The sequence below is a fragment of the Balaenoptera borealis genome (assembly GCF_965194805.1).
Source record: "Balaenoptera borealis genome assembly, chromosome: 4".
NCBI classification, from domain to species: Eukaryota; Metazoa; Chordata; class Mammalia; order Artiodactyla; family Balaenopteridae; genus Balaenoptera; species Balaenoptera borealis.
The window spans coordinates 16,057,177-16,074,555 of record NC_138861.1 but is presented as its reverse complement, the minus strand read 5'-3'; the positions used below and the strand labels follow the sequence as shown (position 1 = coordinate 16,074,555).

Below are 17,379 nucleotides of genomic sequence, written 5' to 3'. Positions count from 1 at the left end.
TTGAGTTTATTTTTGTGTATGGTGTCAGGGAGTGTTCTAATTTCATAGTTTTACATGTACCTGTCCAATTTTCCCAGCACCACTTATTGAATAGACTGTCTTTTCTCCACTGTATATGCTTGCCTCCTTTATCAAAGATAAGGTGACCATATGTGTGTGGGTTTATCTCTGGGCTTTCTATCCTGTTCCATTGATCTATATTTCTGTTTTTGTGCCAGTACAAAACTGTCTTGATTACTGTAGCTTTGTAATATAGTCTGAAGTCAGGGAGCCTGATTCCTCCAGCTCCGTTTTTCTTTCTCAAGATTGCTTTGGCTATTTGGAGTCTTTTGTGTCCCCATACAAATTGTGAAATTTTTTGTTCTAGTTCTGTGAAAAATGCCTGTGGTAGTTTGATAGGGATTGCATTGAATCTGTAGATTGCTTTGGGTAGTAGAGTCATTTTCACAATGTGGATTCTTCCAATCCAAGAACATGGTATATCTCTCCATCTATTTATATCATCTTTAATTTCTTTCATCAGTGTCCTATAATTTTCTGCATACAGGTAATTTGTCTCCTTAGGTAGGTTTATTCCTAGATATTTTATTCTTTTTGTTGCAATGGTAAACGGGAGTGTTTTCTTAATTTCACTTTCAGATTTTTCATCATTAGTATATAGGAATGCAAGAGATTTCTGTGCATTAATTTTGTATCCTGCTACTTTACCAAATTCACTGATTAGCTCTAGGAGTTTTCTGGTGGCAGTTTTAGGATTCTCTATGTATAGTATCATGTCATCTGCAAACAGTGACAGCTTTACTTCTTCTTTTCCGATTTGGAGTCCTTTTATTTCTTTTTCTTCTCTGATTGCTGTGGCTAACACTTCCAAAACTATGTTGAATAATAGTGGTGAGAGTGGGCAACCTTGTCTCGTTCCTGATCTTAGTGGAAATGGTTTCAGTTTTTCACCATTGAGGACAATGTTGGCTGTGGGTTTGTCATATATGGCTTTTATTATGTTGAGGAAAGTTCCCTCTATGCCTACTTTCTGCAGGGCTTTTATCATAAATGGGTGTTGAATTTTGTCGAAAGCTTTCTCTGCATCTATTGAGATGATCATATGGTTTTTCTCCTTCAATTTGTTAATATGATGTATCACGTTGATTGATTTGCGTATATTGAAGAATCCTTGCATTCCTGGGATAAACCCCACTTGATCATGGTGTATAATCCTTTTAATGTGCTGTTGGATTCTGTTTGCTAGTATTTGGTTGAGGATTTGTGCATCTATGTTCATCAGTGATATTGTCCTGTAGTTTTCTTTCTTTGTGACATCTTTGTCTGGTTTTGGTATCAGGGTGATGGTGGCCTCGTAGAATGAGTTGGGGAGTGTTCCTCCCTCTGCAATATTTTGGAAGAGTTTGAGAAGGATAGGTGTTAGTTTTTCTCTAAATGTTTGATAGAATTCGCCTGTGAAGCCATCTGGTCCTGGGCTTTTGTTTGTTGGAAGATTTTTAATCACAGTTTCAATTTCAGTGCTTCTGATTGGTCTGTTCATATTTTCTATTTCTTCCTGGCTCAGTCTCGGTAGGTTGTGCATTTCTAAGAACCTGTCCATTTCTTCCAGGTTGTCCATTTTATTGGCATAGAGTTGCTTGTAGTAATCTCTCATGATCGTTTGTATTTCTGCAGTGTCAGTGGTTACTTCTCCTTTTTCATTTCTAATTCTATTAATTTGAGTCTTCTCCCTTTTTCTCTTGATGAGTCTGGCTAATGGTTTATCAATTTTGTTTATCTTCTCGAAGAACCAGCTTTTAGTTTCATTGATTTTTGCTATTGTTTCTTTCATTTCTTTTTCATTTATTTGTGATCTGATCTTTATGATTTCTTCTGCTAGCTTTGGGGTTTTTTTGCTCTTCTTTCTCTAATTGCTTTAGGTGCAAGGTTAGATTGTTTATTCGAGATGTTTCCTGTTTCTTAATGTAGACTTGTATTGCTATAAACTTTCCTCTTAGCACTGCTTTTGCTGCATCCCATAGGTTTTGGGTTGTCGTGTCTCCATTGTCATTTGTTTCTAGGTATTTTTGGATTTCCCCTTTGATTTCTTCAGTGATCACTTCGTTATTAAGTAGTGTATTGTGTAGCCTCCATGTGTTTGTATTTTTTACAGATCTTTTCCTGTAATTGATATCTAGTCTCATAGCATTGTGGTCGGAAAAGATACTTGATACGATTTCAATTTTCTTAAATTTACCAAGGCTTGATTTGTGACCCAAGATATGATCTATCCTGGAGAATGTTCCATGAGCACTTGAGAAAAATGTGTATTCTGTTGTTTTTGGGTGGAATGTCCTATAAATATCAATTAAGTCCATCTTGTTTAATGTATCATTTAAAGCTTGTGTTTCCTTATTTATTTTCATTTTGGATGATCTGTCCATTGGTGAAAGTGGGGTGTTAAAGTCCCCTACTATGATTGTGTTGCTGTCGATTTCCCCTTTTATGGCTGTTAGTATTTGCCTTATGTATTGAGGTGCTTCTATGTTGGGTGCATAAATATTTACAATTGTTATACTTTCCTCTTGGATCAATCCCCTGATCATTATATAGTGTCCTTCTTTGTCTCTTGTAATAGTCTTTATTTTAAAGTCTATTTTGTCTGATATGAGAATTGCTACTCCAGCTTTCTTTTGATTTCCATTTGCATGGAATATCTTTTTCCATCCCCTCACTTTCAGTCTGTATGTGTCTCTAGGTCTGAAGTGGGTCTCTTGTAGACAGCATATATATGGGTCCTGCTTTTGTATCCATTCAGCCAGTCTGTGTCTTTTGGTGCGAGCATTTAATCCATTTACATTCAAGGTAATTATCGATATGTATGTTCCTATTCCCATTTTCTTAAATGTTTTGGGTTTGTTATTGTAGGTGTTTTCCTTCTCTTGTGTTTCTTGCCTAGAGAAGTTCCTTTAGCATTTGTTGTAAAGCTGGTTTGGTGGTGCTGAACTCTCTCAGCTTTTGCTTGTCTGTAAAGGTTTTAATTTCTCCATCAAATCTGAATGAGATCCTTGCTGGGTAGAGTAATCTTGGTTGTAGGTTTTTCTCCTTCATGACTTTAAGTATATCCTGCCCCTCCCTTCTGGCTTGCTGAGTTTCTGCTGAAAGATCAGCTGTTAACCTTATGGGGATTCCCTTGTGTGTTATTTGTTGTTTTTCCCTTGCTGCTTTTAATATGTTTTCTTTATATTTAATTTTTGATAGTTTGATTAATATGTGTCTTGGCGTGTTTCTCTTTGGATTTATCCTGGATTGGACTCTCTGTGCTTCCAGGACTTGATTAACTACTTCCTTTCCCATATTAGGGAAGTTTTCAACTATAATCTCTTCAAATATTTTCTCAGTCCCTTTCTTTTTCTCTTCTTCTTCTGGGACCCCTATAATTCGAATGTTGGTGCATTTCATGTTGTCCCAGAGGTCTCTGAGACTGTCCTCAGTTCTTTTCATTCTTTTTTCTTTATTCTGCTTGGCAGTAGTTATTTCCACTATTTTATCTTCCAGGTCACTTATCCGTTCTTCTGCCTCAGTCATTCTGCTATTGATCCCGTCTAGAGTATTTTTAATTTCATTTATTGTGTTTTTCATCATTTCTTGGTTCCTCTTTAGTTCTTCTACATCCTTGTTAAGTGTTTCTTGCATTTTGTCTATTCTATTTCCAAGATTTTGGATCATCTTTACTATCATTATTCTGAATTCTTTTTCAGGTAGACTGCCTATTTCCTCTTCATTTGTTAGGTCTGGTGTGTTTTGACCCTGCTCCTTCACCTGCTGTGTGGTTTTTTGTCTTCTCATTTTGCTTATTTTACTGTGTTTGGGGTCTCCTTTTCACAGGCTGCAGGTTCGTAGTTCCCGTTGTTTTTGGTATCTGTTCCCAGTGGCTAAGGTTGGTTCTGTGGGCTGTGTAGGCTTCCTGGTGGAGGGGACTAGTGCCTGTGTTCTGGTGGATGAGGTTGGATCTTGTCTTTCTGGTGGGCACGTCCACGTCTGGTGGTGTGTTTTGGGGTGTCTGTGGCCTTATTATGATTTTAGGCAGCCTCTCTGCTAATGGATGGGGCTGTGTTCCTGTCTTGCTAGTTGTTTGGCATAGGGTGTCCAGCACTATAGCTTGCTGGTCATTGAGTGAAGCTGGGAATAGATGTTGAGATGGAGATCTCTGAGAGATTTTCACCGTTTGGTATTACGTGGAGCTGGGAGGTCTCTTGTGGACCAGTGTCCTTAAGTTGGTTCTCCCACCTCAGAGGCACAGCCGTGATTCCTGGCTGGAGCACCAAGAGCCTTTCATCCACTCGGCTCAGAATAAAATGGTGAAAAAAATAGAAAGAAAGAAAGAAAGAGGATAAAATAAAATAAAATAAAGCTATTATAATAAAAAATAAGAAAAAAATTATTAAGAATAAATGTATTCAGAAAAAAATTTTTTTTTAATTTTTAAAAATAGATTTATTAATTTTTTATAGTAAAAAATAAGAAAAAAATTAAGAAAATTTATTAAGAAAAATTGTTTTAATTTTTTTAAATAAAAAATATGAAAAAACTTATTAAAAAATTTTTTTAAGTTCTAAAAATAGAAAATAAGGAAAAAATTATTAAGAAAACATAAGGAAAAAAATTTTTTTTTAAGTAAAAAAAACAAAAACAAAAAAAAACACGGACGGACCTAACCCTAGGGCTAATGGTGAAAGCTAAGCTATACAAACAAAATCTCACCCAGAAGCATACACATATACAGTCACAAAAAAAGGAAAAGGGGAAAAATTAATATATCCTGCTCCCAAAGTCCACCTCTTGAATTTGGGATGATTCGTTGTCTATTCAGGTATTCAACAGATGCAGGCACATCAGGTTGTTTGTGGAGCTTTAATCCACTGCTTCTGAGGCTGCTGGGAGAGATTTCCCTTTCTCTTCTTTGTTCATACAGCTCCCAGGGTTCAGCTTTGGATTTGGACCCGCCTCTGCATGTAGGTCGCCTGAGGGCGTCTGTTCCCCGCCCAGACAGAACGGGGTTAAAGGAGCAGCTGCTTTGGGGGCTCTGGTTCACTCAGGACAGGGGAAGGGAGGGGCACGGATGCGGGATGAGCCTGTGGCGGCAGAGGCCGGCGTGACGTTGCAGCAGCCCGAGGCGCGCCGTGCGTTCTCCCGGGGAAGTTGTCCCCGGATCACGGGACCCTGGCAGTGGCGAGCTGCACAGGCTCCCGGGAGGGGCGGTGTGGAGAGTGACCTGTGCTTGTACACAGGCTTCTTGGTGGCGGCAGCAGCAGCCTTAGCGTCTCCTGCCTGTCTCTGGGGTCCGCGCTGATAACCGCAGCTCGCGCCCGCCTCTGGGGTCCGCACTGATAGCCGCGGCTCGCGCCCCTCTCTGGAGTTCGTTTAGGCGGCGCTCTGAATCCCCTCTCCTTGCGCGCCGCGAAACAAAGAGGCAAGAAAAAGTCTCTTGCCTCTTCGGCAGCTGCAGACTTTTTCGCGGAGTCCCTCCCGGCTAGCACCGAGGCCCGAGCCTCAGCTCCCAGCCCCCGCCCGCCCCTGCGGGTGAGCAGACAAGCCTCTCGGGCTGGTGAGTGCTGCTCGGCGCCGCTCCTCCGTGCGGGAATCTCTCCGCTTTGCCCTCCGCACCCCTGTGGCTGTGCTCTCCTCCCTGGCTCCGAAGCTTCCCCACTCTGCCACCTGCAGTCTCCGCCCGCGAAGGGGCTTCCTAGTGTGTGGAAACCTTTCCTCCTTCATGGCTCCCTCCCACTGGTGCAGGTCCCGTCCCTATTCTTTTGTTTCTGTTATTTCTTTTTTCTTTTGCCCTACCCAAGTACGTGGGGATTTTCTTGCCTTTTGGGAGGTCTGACGTCTTCTGCCAGTGTTCTGTGGGTGTTCTGTAGGAGCAGATCCACGTGTAGGTATATATCTACTGTATCTGTGGGAAGGAAGGTGATCTCCGCGTCTTACTCTTCCGCCATCTTGCCAGTATCCTCCCTCTCTGCCATTTTAAATCTGTATGCTTCTACCACTCTACTCCACCATGTTGCCATTTTCATGTTCTCCCGGCAATAAAGTAGGAATTTATTATTTCAATTTTGTTAAATTTTCCAAGGCTTGATTTGTGACCCAAGATGTGATCTATCTAGGAGAATGTTCTGTGTGCACTTGAGAAGAAAAAGTATTCTGCTGCATTTGGATGGAATGTCCTATAAATATCAATTGAATCCATCTTCTATAATGTGTCATTTAAAGCTTGTGTTTCCTTGTTTATTTTCTGTGTGGATGATCTGTCCATTAGTGTAAGTGAGGTGTTCAAGTCCCCACTATTATTGTGTTACTGTTGATTTCCCTTTTTATGGCTGTTAGCATTTGCCTCTTGTATTGAGGTGCTCATATGTTGGGTCCATAAATATTTATAATTGTTATATCTTCTTCTTGTATTGATCCTTGATCATTATGTAGTGTCCTTTCTTATCTCTTGTAACAGTCTATGTTTTAAAGTCTATGTTATCTTATATGAGTATTGCCACTCCAGCTTTCTTTAGATTTCCATTTGCATGGTATATCTTTTTCCATCCCTTCACTTTCAGTCTGTATGTGTTGCTAGGTCTGAAGTGGGTGTCTTGTAGACAGCATATATATGGGTCTTATTTTTGTATCCATTCAGCCAGTCTGTGTCTTTGGTTGGGGCATTTTATCCATTTACATTTAAGGTAGTTATCGATATGTATGTTCCTATTACCATTTTCTTAGTTGTTTTGGGTTTGTTTTTGTGGGTCTTTTTCCTCTCTTGTGTTTCCCTCCTAGAGAAGTTCCTTTAGCATTTGTTGTAAAGCTGGTTTGTTGGTGCTGAATTCTCTTAGCTTTTGCTTGTCTGTAAAGCTTTTGATTTCTCCATCGAATCTAAATGAGATCCTTGCCAGGTAGAGTAATCTTGGTTGTAGGTTTTTCGCTCTCATCACTTTAAATATATCCTGCCACTCCTTCTGGCCTTCAGAGTATCTGCTGAAAAATCAGATGGTAACCTTATGGGGATTCCCTTGTATATTGTTGCTTTTCCCTTGCTGCTTTTAATATTTTTTCTTTGAATTTAAGTTTTGTTAGTTTGATTAATATGTGTCTTGGTGTGTTTCTGCTAGAATTTATCCTGTATGGGCCTCTTTGCACTTCCTGGACTTGGGTGGCTGTTTCCTTTCCTGTGTTAGTGAAGTTTTCAACTATAATCTCTTCAGATATTTTCTCAGGCCCTTTCTCTTTCTCTTTTCTTCTGGGACTGCTTCAGTTCATATGTTTGTTCGTTTAATGTTGTCCCAGAGGACTGTGAGACTGTCGTCATTTTCTTTTCATTCTTTTTTCTTCATTGTTCTCGACAGTTATTTCCACAATTCTGTCTTTTAACTCACTTATTTGTTTTTCTGCTTCAGTTATTCTGCTGTTGATTCCTTCTAGTGTATTTTTCATTTCAGTTGTTGTGTTGTTCATCAATGTTTGTTTGTTCTTTTACATCCTTGTTAAACATTTCTTGTATTTTCTTGATCCGTGCCTCCATTCTGTTTGAGATTTTGGATCATCTTTACTATCATTACTCTGAATTCTTTTTCAGGTAGGTTGCGTATTTCCTCTTCATTTATTTGGTCTTGTAGGTTTCTACTTTGCTCCTTCATCTGTAATGTATTTTTTTGCCATCTCTTTTTTTTTTCCCCCTAATGGTTGGGCCTGTGTTCCTGTCTTACTGGTTGTTTGTCCTGAGGCGTCCAACTGCCTGGAGTTTGCAGGCAGTTGGTTAGAGCCGGGTCTTGGTGCTGAAATGAGGATATCCAGGAGACCTCACACTGATTAATATTCCCTGTGGTCTGAGGTTCTCTGTTAGTCCAGTGGTTTGGACTTGGTGCTCCTACCACAGGAGCTCAGGCCTGACCACCAGACCGGCCACTTGGGGATTTCTCTTGTCCCTTAGGTGTCTGAGGTCCCCCACCAGTGACTGGTAGGTGCCCTAGTTGTAAGGAGACACAAACTCCGCATCTCCCTACTCTGCCATCTTGACTCCTCCTCCATACTTCTCTATAATAAAAATATGCGTATAAATTTTATTTCATATGACCATAGAGATCTAAGTGTTCAATTTCTTTTGGATTAAGTTGTCAGTACATTTTTTATGATTGGTGCATGATTTGTCTAAAGAACTCAAATATATTGCAAATTTTGATAAATAATTATTTAGTGTAGAGACTGAATTTTTATTAGAATTACAATTTTTAAGTAGGAGCAATGAGGTTGTCATCCTCCCCATTTAGCCATGTTTGAATGTTACTTTCCACTGAAATGAGACTGGATAACATCAATTTTATTTGTCATTATAATTGATTCAAATACTGAGATTCTTTTCATCCATAAATAAGTAAATAGGAATACATGGAGTTATATTGTAACAGTGTCCCCCAACTTTTTGCACATTTTCTGAATTATACACCAAAAATCTTAGTGATCTATCATCAGAATTTATGTTCAGTGACCCACTGGCTGGCATATTAGTTCCTCCTTCAATTTTGATGTAAACAAAGAATTGTAGACCACTGATTTAAGAGGGTTTGTTTCCCTGTCATTATAGTCCCTTACTCTCTCAACTACCATACTAATATTTCTAATTATTTCCTTGTTTGGCCACCCTGGGGTTCTTTACCCCCTCACTATGCACCATGGTAAGATTGCGATACACAAGAGGTGCCTTTATTTTGAAAAGTAGAGAGCAACTTCTCAAGGCAGTTAGTTTTAGGATGCATATGGGTGTTAAAGATAGAAATATTAATTCCCTTAAATACATTTTTGCTCATGTAACCCTCAGAAAATCTTGAATGCTGCTGGGTACTTGAATCCCAGTTTGAAATCCTCATACCTTCAAACTCTTCTTTAAGTTGAAAACGGTTTTCCCTTAGTTGTTTATATACTATGTTTTATAATATTTCATATGGTTTAAGATGTTATTTCTTCAGGTCATTTGCATGTGAAGAGGACCTTCTAATGGTGGAATTAAAAACCAGCTCCACTTAAATACATTTCAAGTAATTGCCAAAAATTCGGGGGACAGTTTTGGAGAGCAAGGAGGTTTTCCTGATACCCCTGAAGTACACTTACTCCTAGTGTTAGCTCTGAAAGTAAGTCTGAGTTGGTCCTTGAAGACAGGCCAGGGTAGTGGTGATAACAGAGGGTGGATCCTCTGTCTCTTTCCAGTGGCTCTCACTGCCTCCCTGAAGAACATCAGCCAGAGGCTAGCCCAAGCCCATGTCCTGGAGTAGCTAAGGTGTTTTTTGGTGTCCCAGCTTCTTCCAGCTACCGTCACATGATCTGGAGCACACTCTGTCAGTGCTGAGGTCTGTGAGACTATAGTTGCCTCCTCTGAGTTCTTTGCTTAGGAGACAAAAAAGAGCCCAGAGTGCAAGTCAGTCCTTAATTCAGATCTATACTACTTTACAAGCTTTGTAAGCCTGTGCAAGTTCTTCTCTATGAGCATCATTTTTCTTACCTGAAAAATGGGTATATAAATACCTCCCTCACAGAGCTGTTGTGAGGAACAGAGGTTGTTATGTACACAAAGTACGCTGCTAGGTGCCTGAAATGCCCCCAAAGTGCTGTTTTCCTCCTTTTCACTCAAGGCTAACATGCTCCATCCCTCTCACCCCTTTCTGTTCTCTAACTTACAGCACAGGGAAAATACTTTGCTTTTGAACTCTCCTTAAACCAGGTCACTATTAGTTTGCAACGTGCTCAGGAGCTTCCTGGGTGAAATTCGAAACTGGCCCCCATAGGGGGAGGTCAGGAAGAGACCCAAGAAAGAGGTCACTCTAGATCGGTATGTGGCAGGTTTAATCAGCAAGGAAACTTACATACAAAGCTTGTCTTGGATGGCCCCAGTATGAGATCTCCACCACTGCACACCAGAATCTTAAAAATTAATATAGAGGCCTAAACTGGGTTCTGTCATGTATACCATCCAGATGGTCTCAACATCACATTACTGTCTCAAAGCTACGTCCTTGGGCAGCTCTTGTGTGAGAAAGGCAAGCGGAGCATACATTCCAAGAATGGGAGGGGGTGAAGGACCTCCAGTAGCCCAGGTCCAGCTCACAGGTCAAGCTGTGGGCCCGTCCTCTTGATTACCTCCCCCAACAGTCATGATTCTCATTAGAGACTAGAGGGTGCCCTCTCCACCTCCAGGTTGAACCTCTACTTGCCCCATTTGTTGACTTTTGCTATCCTTTTCCTTTGCCTTAGGAGACAAATCCAAAAAATATTGCTATGATTTATGTCAGAGAGTGTTCTGCCTATGTTTTTTTCTAGTATTTTATGGGTGCCAGTCTTACATTTCAGTTTTTAATCCATTTTGAGTATATTTTTGTATATAATGTAAGAAGATGTTCCAATTTGATTGTTTTACATGTAGCTGTACATTTTCCCCAGCACCACTTACTGAAGATATTGTCTTTACTCCATTGTATATTGTTGTCATAGATTAACTGACCATAGGTGTGTGGGTTTATTTGTAGGGTCATTATTCTGTTCCATTTATCCATATGTCTGTTTTTGTGCCATTCCCATACCAGTTTTTTTTACATTAAAAAATTTTTTTTATTTTATATTGGAGTATAGTTGATTAACAGTGTTGTGTTACCTTCAGGTGTACAGCAAAGTGATTCAGGTGCACATATACATGTATCTACTCTATTTCAATTTTTTTCCCCCCATTTAGGTTATTGCACAGTATTGAGCAAAGTTCCCTGTGCTATACAGTAGATCCTTCTTGGTTATCTATTTTAAGTATAGCAGTGTGTATATGTCAACCCCAAGCTCCCAATCTATCCCTCCTCCCCATCCTTCCCCCCGGTAGCCATAAATTCATTCTCTAAGTCTGTGAGTCTGTTTCTCTTTTGTAAATAAGTTCACTTGTATCATTTTTTTTTAGATTCCACATATAAGTGATATCATATGATATTTTTCTTTCTCTGTTAGACTTACTTCAAGTAGGATGATAATCTCCAGGTCCATCCATGTCACTGCAAATGGCATTATTTCATTCTTTTTAATGGCTGAGTAATATTCCATTATATATATGTACGTCTTCTTTATCCATTCATCTGTTGATGGACATTTAGGTTGCTTCCATGTCTTGGCTATTGTAAACAGCACTGCAGTGAACATTGGAGTATCCTTTTGAACCATGTTTTTCTCCAGATATATGCCCAGGAGTGGAATTGCTGGATTATATGATAGCACTTCTTTTAGTTTCTTAAGGAACCTCCATACTGTTCTCCATAATGGCTGTAGCAATTTACATTCCCCCAACAGTGGGAGGAGGATTCCCTTCTCTCCATACCCTCTCCAGCATATATTGTTTGCCCATACTGTTTTGATTACTGTAGATTTGTTGTCTAGTCTGAAGTCAGGGAGCATGATACCTCCAGGTTTGTTCTTCTTTCTCAAGACTGCTTTGGCTATTCAGGGCATTTTGTGACTCCATAAAACATTTAGGATTATTTGTTCTAGTTCTGTGAAAAAATGTCATGGGTGTTTTGATTGGAATTGCATTAAATCTGTAGTTTGTTTTGTGTAGTATGGACATTTTAGCAATATTAATTCTTCCTTCCATGAAAATGGGATATCGTTCCATTTATTTGTATCATCTTCAGTTTCCTTCATCAGTGTCTTATAGTTTTCAGAGTATAGGTCTTTCACCTCCTTGGTTAAATTTATTCCTATGTATTTTACTCTTTTCGATGTGATTTTAAATGGCATTGTTTTCTTGCTTTTTATTTCTGATAGTTAATTATTAGCATATACAAAAGCAACAAATTTTTGTATATTATCTTGGATCCTGCAACTTTACTGAATTCATTTATCCTAATAGTTTTTTGGTGGAGACTTTAGGGTTTTCTATATATAGTATCATGTTATCCGCAAATACTTCTTCCCCTCCAATTGGAATGCATTTTCTTTTTTGTGTCTCATTCCTGTGGCTAGGACTTGTAATACTGTGTTAAGTAGAAGTGTCAAGGGTGGGCATCCTTGTCTTGTTCCTGATTTTAGAGGAAAAGCTTTCAAATTTTCACTGTTCAGCATGATGTTAGTTGTGGGTTTGTCATAAATGGTCTTTATTATATTGGGATATATTTCTTCCATACCAATTTTGATGATAGTTTTTATCATGAATGGATGTTGAAATTTGTGAAATGCTTTTTGTGTGTCTGTTGAGATGATCATGTGATTTTTATCCTTCCTCTTGCTAATGTGGTGTGTCACATCGATTTGCAGGTACTGAATCATCCTTACATCACTGGAATAAATCCCACTTCATCATGGTGTATGATTCTTTGTATATATTGTTGAATTCAGTTTGCAAATATTTTGTTGAGAATTTTTGCATCTATAATCTCAGAGGTATTGTAATATCTTGTAGTGTCTTTGTCTGGTTTTGGTATTAGGGTCATAGTGGCCTCATACAATGAATTTGGGAGTGTTTCCACCTCTTCAAATTTTTGGACTACTTTGAGAAGGGCAGGTATTAGCTCTTCTTTATATGTTTGGCAAAATTCCCCTATGAAGGCATCTGGTCCTGGACTTTTGTTTGCTGGGAGGTTTTTTTGTTTTGTTTTTACAAATTCAGTTTTACTGCTAGTGATTGGTCTGTTCACATTGTTTCTTCCTGGTTCACTTTTGGGAGGTTGTATATTTTTAGAAATTTACCTGTTTCTTCTAGGTTGTCCAATGTGTTGACATATAACCGTTTGTAGTGTTCTTTTATGACTTTTTTTGTATCTATGTTGTATTGGTTGTTATCTCTCCTTTTTCATTTCTTATTTTGTTTGGGTCCTCCCTTCTTCTTGATGAGCCTGGTTAAAGGTTTATCAGTTTTGTTTATCTTTTGGAAAAAACAGCTCTTGGTTTCATTGATCTTTTCTGTCTTTTTTTAATCAGTATTTTTAAAAATTTCCTCTTTAACCTTTATTATATCTTTCTGCTGACTTTGGGCTTTATTTGTTCTTTTTCTAATTCCTTAGATGGTAAATTAGGTTGCTTATTTGAGGTTTTTCTTGTTTTTTGAGGAAGGCCTTAATTATTATAAACTTCCTTTTTAGAACTGCGTTTGCTGCATCCTGTAGATTTTGGAAAGTTGTTTTGGTAAGTTTTGTTTTCATTTGTCTCAAGGTATTTTCTGTTTTCCTCTGTGACTTATTCATTGACCCACTGGTTTTGTAGTAGCATTTTGTTTAGTCTCCACATTTTTGTGTTTTTCCCATTGTAATTACTGTAGTTGATTTCTAGTTTCATATTGTTGTAGTCAGAAAAATGCTTGATATAATTTCTATCCTCTTAAATTTGGTGGGACTTGTTTTGTGGCCTAGAATGTGATCTTTCCTGGAGAATGTTCTGTATGCACTTGAAAATGTGTATTCTGTTTTTGTATGGAATATCCCATAGATACCTATTAAGTCCACCTGGTCTGTTGTGTCATTTAAGATGGCTGTTTCCTTATTGACTTTCTGTCTGGATGATCTGTCCATTGATATAAGTGGGGTGTTAAAGTTCCCTACAATTACTGTTTTATTGTCAGTTTCTCCCTTTATGTTTGTTAATATTTGCTTTATATATTTTCATGCTCCTATCTTACATGCATATATGATGATGAGTATAATATCCTCTTCTTGCATTGATCCCCTTTTCATTATACAGTGCCCTGTGACTTTTGTTATAGACTTTGGTTTAAAGTCTGTGTTGCCTGATGTGAGTATTGCTGCCCCTACTTTCTTGTTGTTTCCATTTGCATGAAATATCTTTTTCCATCCCCTCACTTTCAGTCTGTGTGTGATTAGCTCTGAAGTGTCTTTTAAATAGCATATCAGTGGTTCTTGTTTTTTATATACAGTCAGCCACCCTACGTCTTTTGATTGGAGCCTTTGGTCCATTGACATTTAAAGTGATTATTGATAGGTATGTTCTTATTGCCATTTTGTTACTTTTCATTTTTTAATTTTTATTTTATATTGGAGTATAGTTGATTAACAATGTTCTGTTAGTTTCAGGTGTACAGAAAAGTGACTCTGTTATACAAATACATATATCCACACTTATTTTAGATTCTTTCCCCATATAGGCCATTAGAGAGTACTGAGTAGAGTTCCGTGTGCTATACACTAGGTCTTTCTTAATTATCTGTTTTACATATAGTAATGTGTATGTGTCAATACCAGTCTTCCAATTTTTAGCCCCTCCACCCCCCCCCCCCGGTAGCCATAAGTTTATTTTCTACATCTGTAACTTTATTTCAGTTTTGTAGATAAGTTCACTTGTAGTCTCTTTTTAGATTTCACATAAAAGCAGTATCATATGATATTTTTCTTTGTCTCACTTCACACAGTATGACAATCTCTAGGTCAAACCATGTTGCTGCAAATGGCATTATTTTGTTCTTTTTTATGGTGGAGTAATATTCCATTGCAGATATGTACCACATCTTCTTTATCCATTCATCTCTCAATGGACATTTAGATTGCTTCCATGCCTTGGCTATTGTAAACAGCGTTGCAGTGAACATTGGGGTGCATGTATCCTTTTGAATCATGCTTTTCTCCAGATATATGCCCAGGAGTGGGATTGCTGGATCATATGGTAGCTCTGTTTTTCGTTTCTTAAGGAACCTCCATACTGTTCTCCATAATGGCTGTACCAATTTACATTCCCACCAACAGTGTAGGAGGATTCCCTTCTCTCCACACCCTCTCCAGCATAGATTGTTTGTCCATACTGTTTTGATTACTGTAGCTTTGTTGTATAGTCTGAAGTCAGGGAGCATGATACCTTCAGGTTTGTTCTTTTTTCTCAAGATTGCTTTGGCTGTTTGGAGCCTTTTGTGGTTCCATAAAACATTTAGGATTATTTGTTCTAGTTCATTCTGTGGGTTGTCTTTTTGTTTTGTTTATGTTTTTCTTTGCTGTGCAAAAGATTTTCAGTTTAATTAGGTCCCATTTGTTTATTTTTGGTTTTATTTCCATTGCTCCAGGAGATGTACCTATAAAGATCTTTCTGTGATTTATGTCAGAGTGTTCTGCCTATGTTTTCCTCTAAGAGTTTTTTTTAGTATCCAGTCTTACATTTAGGTCTTTAATCCATTTTGAGTTTATTTTTATGTATGGTGTTTAAGAGTTTTCTGATTTCCTTTTTTGTTACATGCAGGTGTCCAGTTTTCCCAGCATCATTTGTTGAAGAGTATGTCTTTCCTCCATTATATAGTTTTGCCTCCTTTGTCATAGATTAATTGAGCATACGTGCATGGGTTTATCTCTGGACTTTCTATCCTGTTCCATTCATCTATATTTCTGTTTTTGTGTTAGTACCATACTATTTTGATGACTGTAGCTTTGTAGTATATATAGTCTGAAGTCAGGGAGCCTGATTCCTCCAGCTCCATTTTTCTTTCTCAAGATTGCTTTGGCTATTTGGGGTCTTTTGTGTCTTCATCCGAGTTTTAAGATTTTTTTTGTTCTAGTTCTGTGAAGAATGTCATTGGTAAGTTGATAGGGATTGCATTAAATCTCTAGATTGCCTTGGGCAATATAATCATTTTGACAATATTGATTCTTCCAATCCAAGAACATGTTATATCTTTCCATTTGTTTGTGTTGCCTTTGATTCCTTTCATCAGTGTCCTATAGTTTTTGGAGTACAGTTTGTCTCATGAGGTAAGTTGATTCCTAAGTATTTTATTCTTTTTGATGTGATGGTAAATGGGATAGTTTCTTGAATTTCTCTTTCTGATCTTTTGTTGTTAGTGTATAGAAATGCAACAGATTTCTGTGTATTAATTTTGTAACCTGCAACTTTACCAAATTCATTGATGAGCTCTAGTAGTTTTCTGGTAGCGTCTTTAGGGTTTTTATGTGTAGTATTATGTCATCTGCAAACAATGACAGTTTTTCTTTTTCTTTTCTAGTTTGGATTCCTTTTATTTCTTTTTCTTTTCTGATTGCTGTGGCTAGAACGTCCAGTACTATGTTGAATAAAGGTGGCAAGCGTGGACATCCTTGTTTTGTTCTTGATCTTAGAGGAAATGCTTTTACATTTTCACCATTGAGTATGATGTTAGCTGTAGGTTTGTCATATATACCCTTTATTATGTTGAGGTATGTTCTCTCTGTGCCCACTTTCTAGACAGTTTTTATCATAATTGGGTGTTGGGTTTTGTCAAAAGCTTTTTCTTCATCTATTGAGATGATCATATGGTTTTCATTCTTCAGTTTGTTGATGTGTTGTGTCACAGTGATTGATTTGGGGATAATGAAAACTCCTTGCATCCCTGGGATAAATCCCACTTGATCATGGTGTATGATCCTTTTAAAGTATTGTTGGATTTGGATTGCTAGTACTTTGTTGAGGATTTTTGTGTCTATGTTGATCAGTGATATTGGCCTGTAATTTTCTTTTTTGCGTGTGATATTTTTGTCTGGTTTTGGTATCAGGGTGATTGTAGGCTCATAGAATGAGTTTCTGAGTGTTCCTTTGTCTGCGATTTTTTGGAATAGTTTCAGAAGGATAGGTGTTAACTCTTCTCAAAATGTTTGATAGAATTCACCTGTGAAGCTATCTGGTCCTGGACTTTTGTTTGTTGGAAGTTTTTAAATCACAGTTTCAATTTCAGTATTTGTCATAGGTCTGTTTGTATTTTCTGTTTATTCTTGGTTCAGTCTTGGGAGATTGTACCTATCTAAGAATTTGTCTGTCTCTTCCAATTTGTCCATTTAATTGGCATATAGTTGCTTGTGGTAGTCTCTTATGATCCTTTGTATTTCTGTGGTGTCCGTTGTAGCTTCTCTGTTTTCGTTTCCAATTTTATTGATCTGAGTCCTCTTCCTTTTTTTCTTGATGAGTCTGGCTAAAGGTTTTTCAATTTTGTTTATCTTTTCAAAGAACCAGTTTTTAGATTCATTGATCTTTTCTATTGTTTTCTTCATTTCTATTTCCATTTATTTCTGCTCTGATTTTTATGCTTTCATTCCTTCTACTCACTTTGGGTTTTGTTTGTTCTTCTTTCTCTGGTTGCTTTAGGTGTGAGGATAGGTTCTTTGTGATTTTTCTTGTTTCCTGAAGTAAGATTGTATTGCTATAAACTTCTCTGTTAGACCTGCTTTTGCCGTGTCCCATAGGTTTTGGATCATTGTGCTTTCGTTTTCATTTGTCTCTAGGTATTTTTTGATTTCCTCTTTGATTTCTTCAGTGATCTATTGGTTGTTCAGTAGCATATTTTGTAGTCTCCATGTGTTTGTGTGTTTTACAGTTTTTTTTTTTTTTCTTGTAGGTGATTTCTAATCTCATAGTGTTGTGTTTGGAAAAGAT

General features: G+C 37.8%; 1 protein-coding gene across 2 annotated transcripts in view; it reads left to right on the top strand.

Annotated features, from left to right (window-relative positions):
• UNC5C (unc-5 netrin receptor C) overlaps positions 1-17,379 on the top strand; it is a 401,385-nt gene that overhangs the window by 301,495 nt on the left and 82,511 nt on the right. The window lies entirely within an intron of this gene.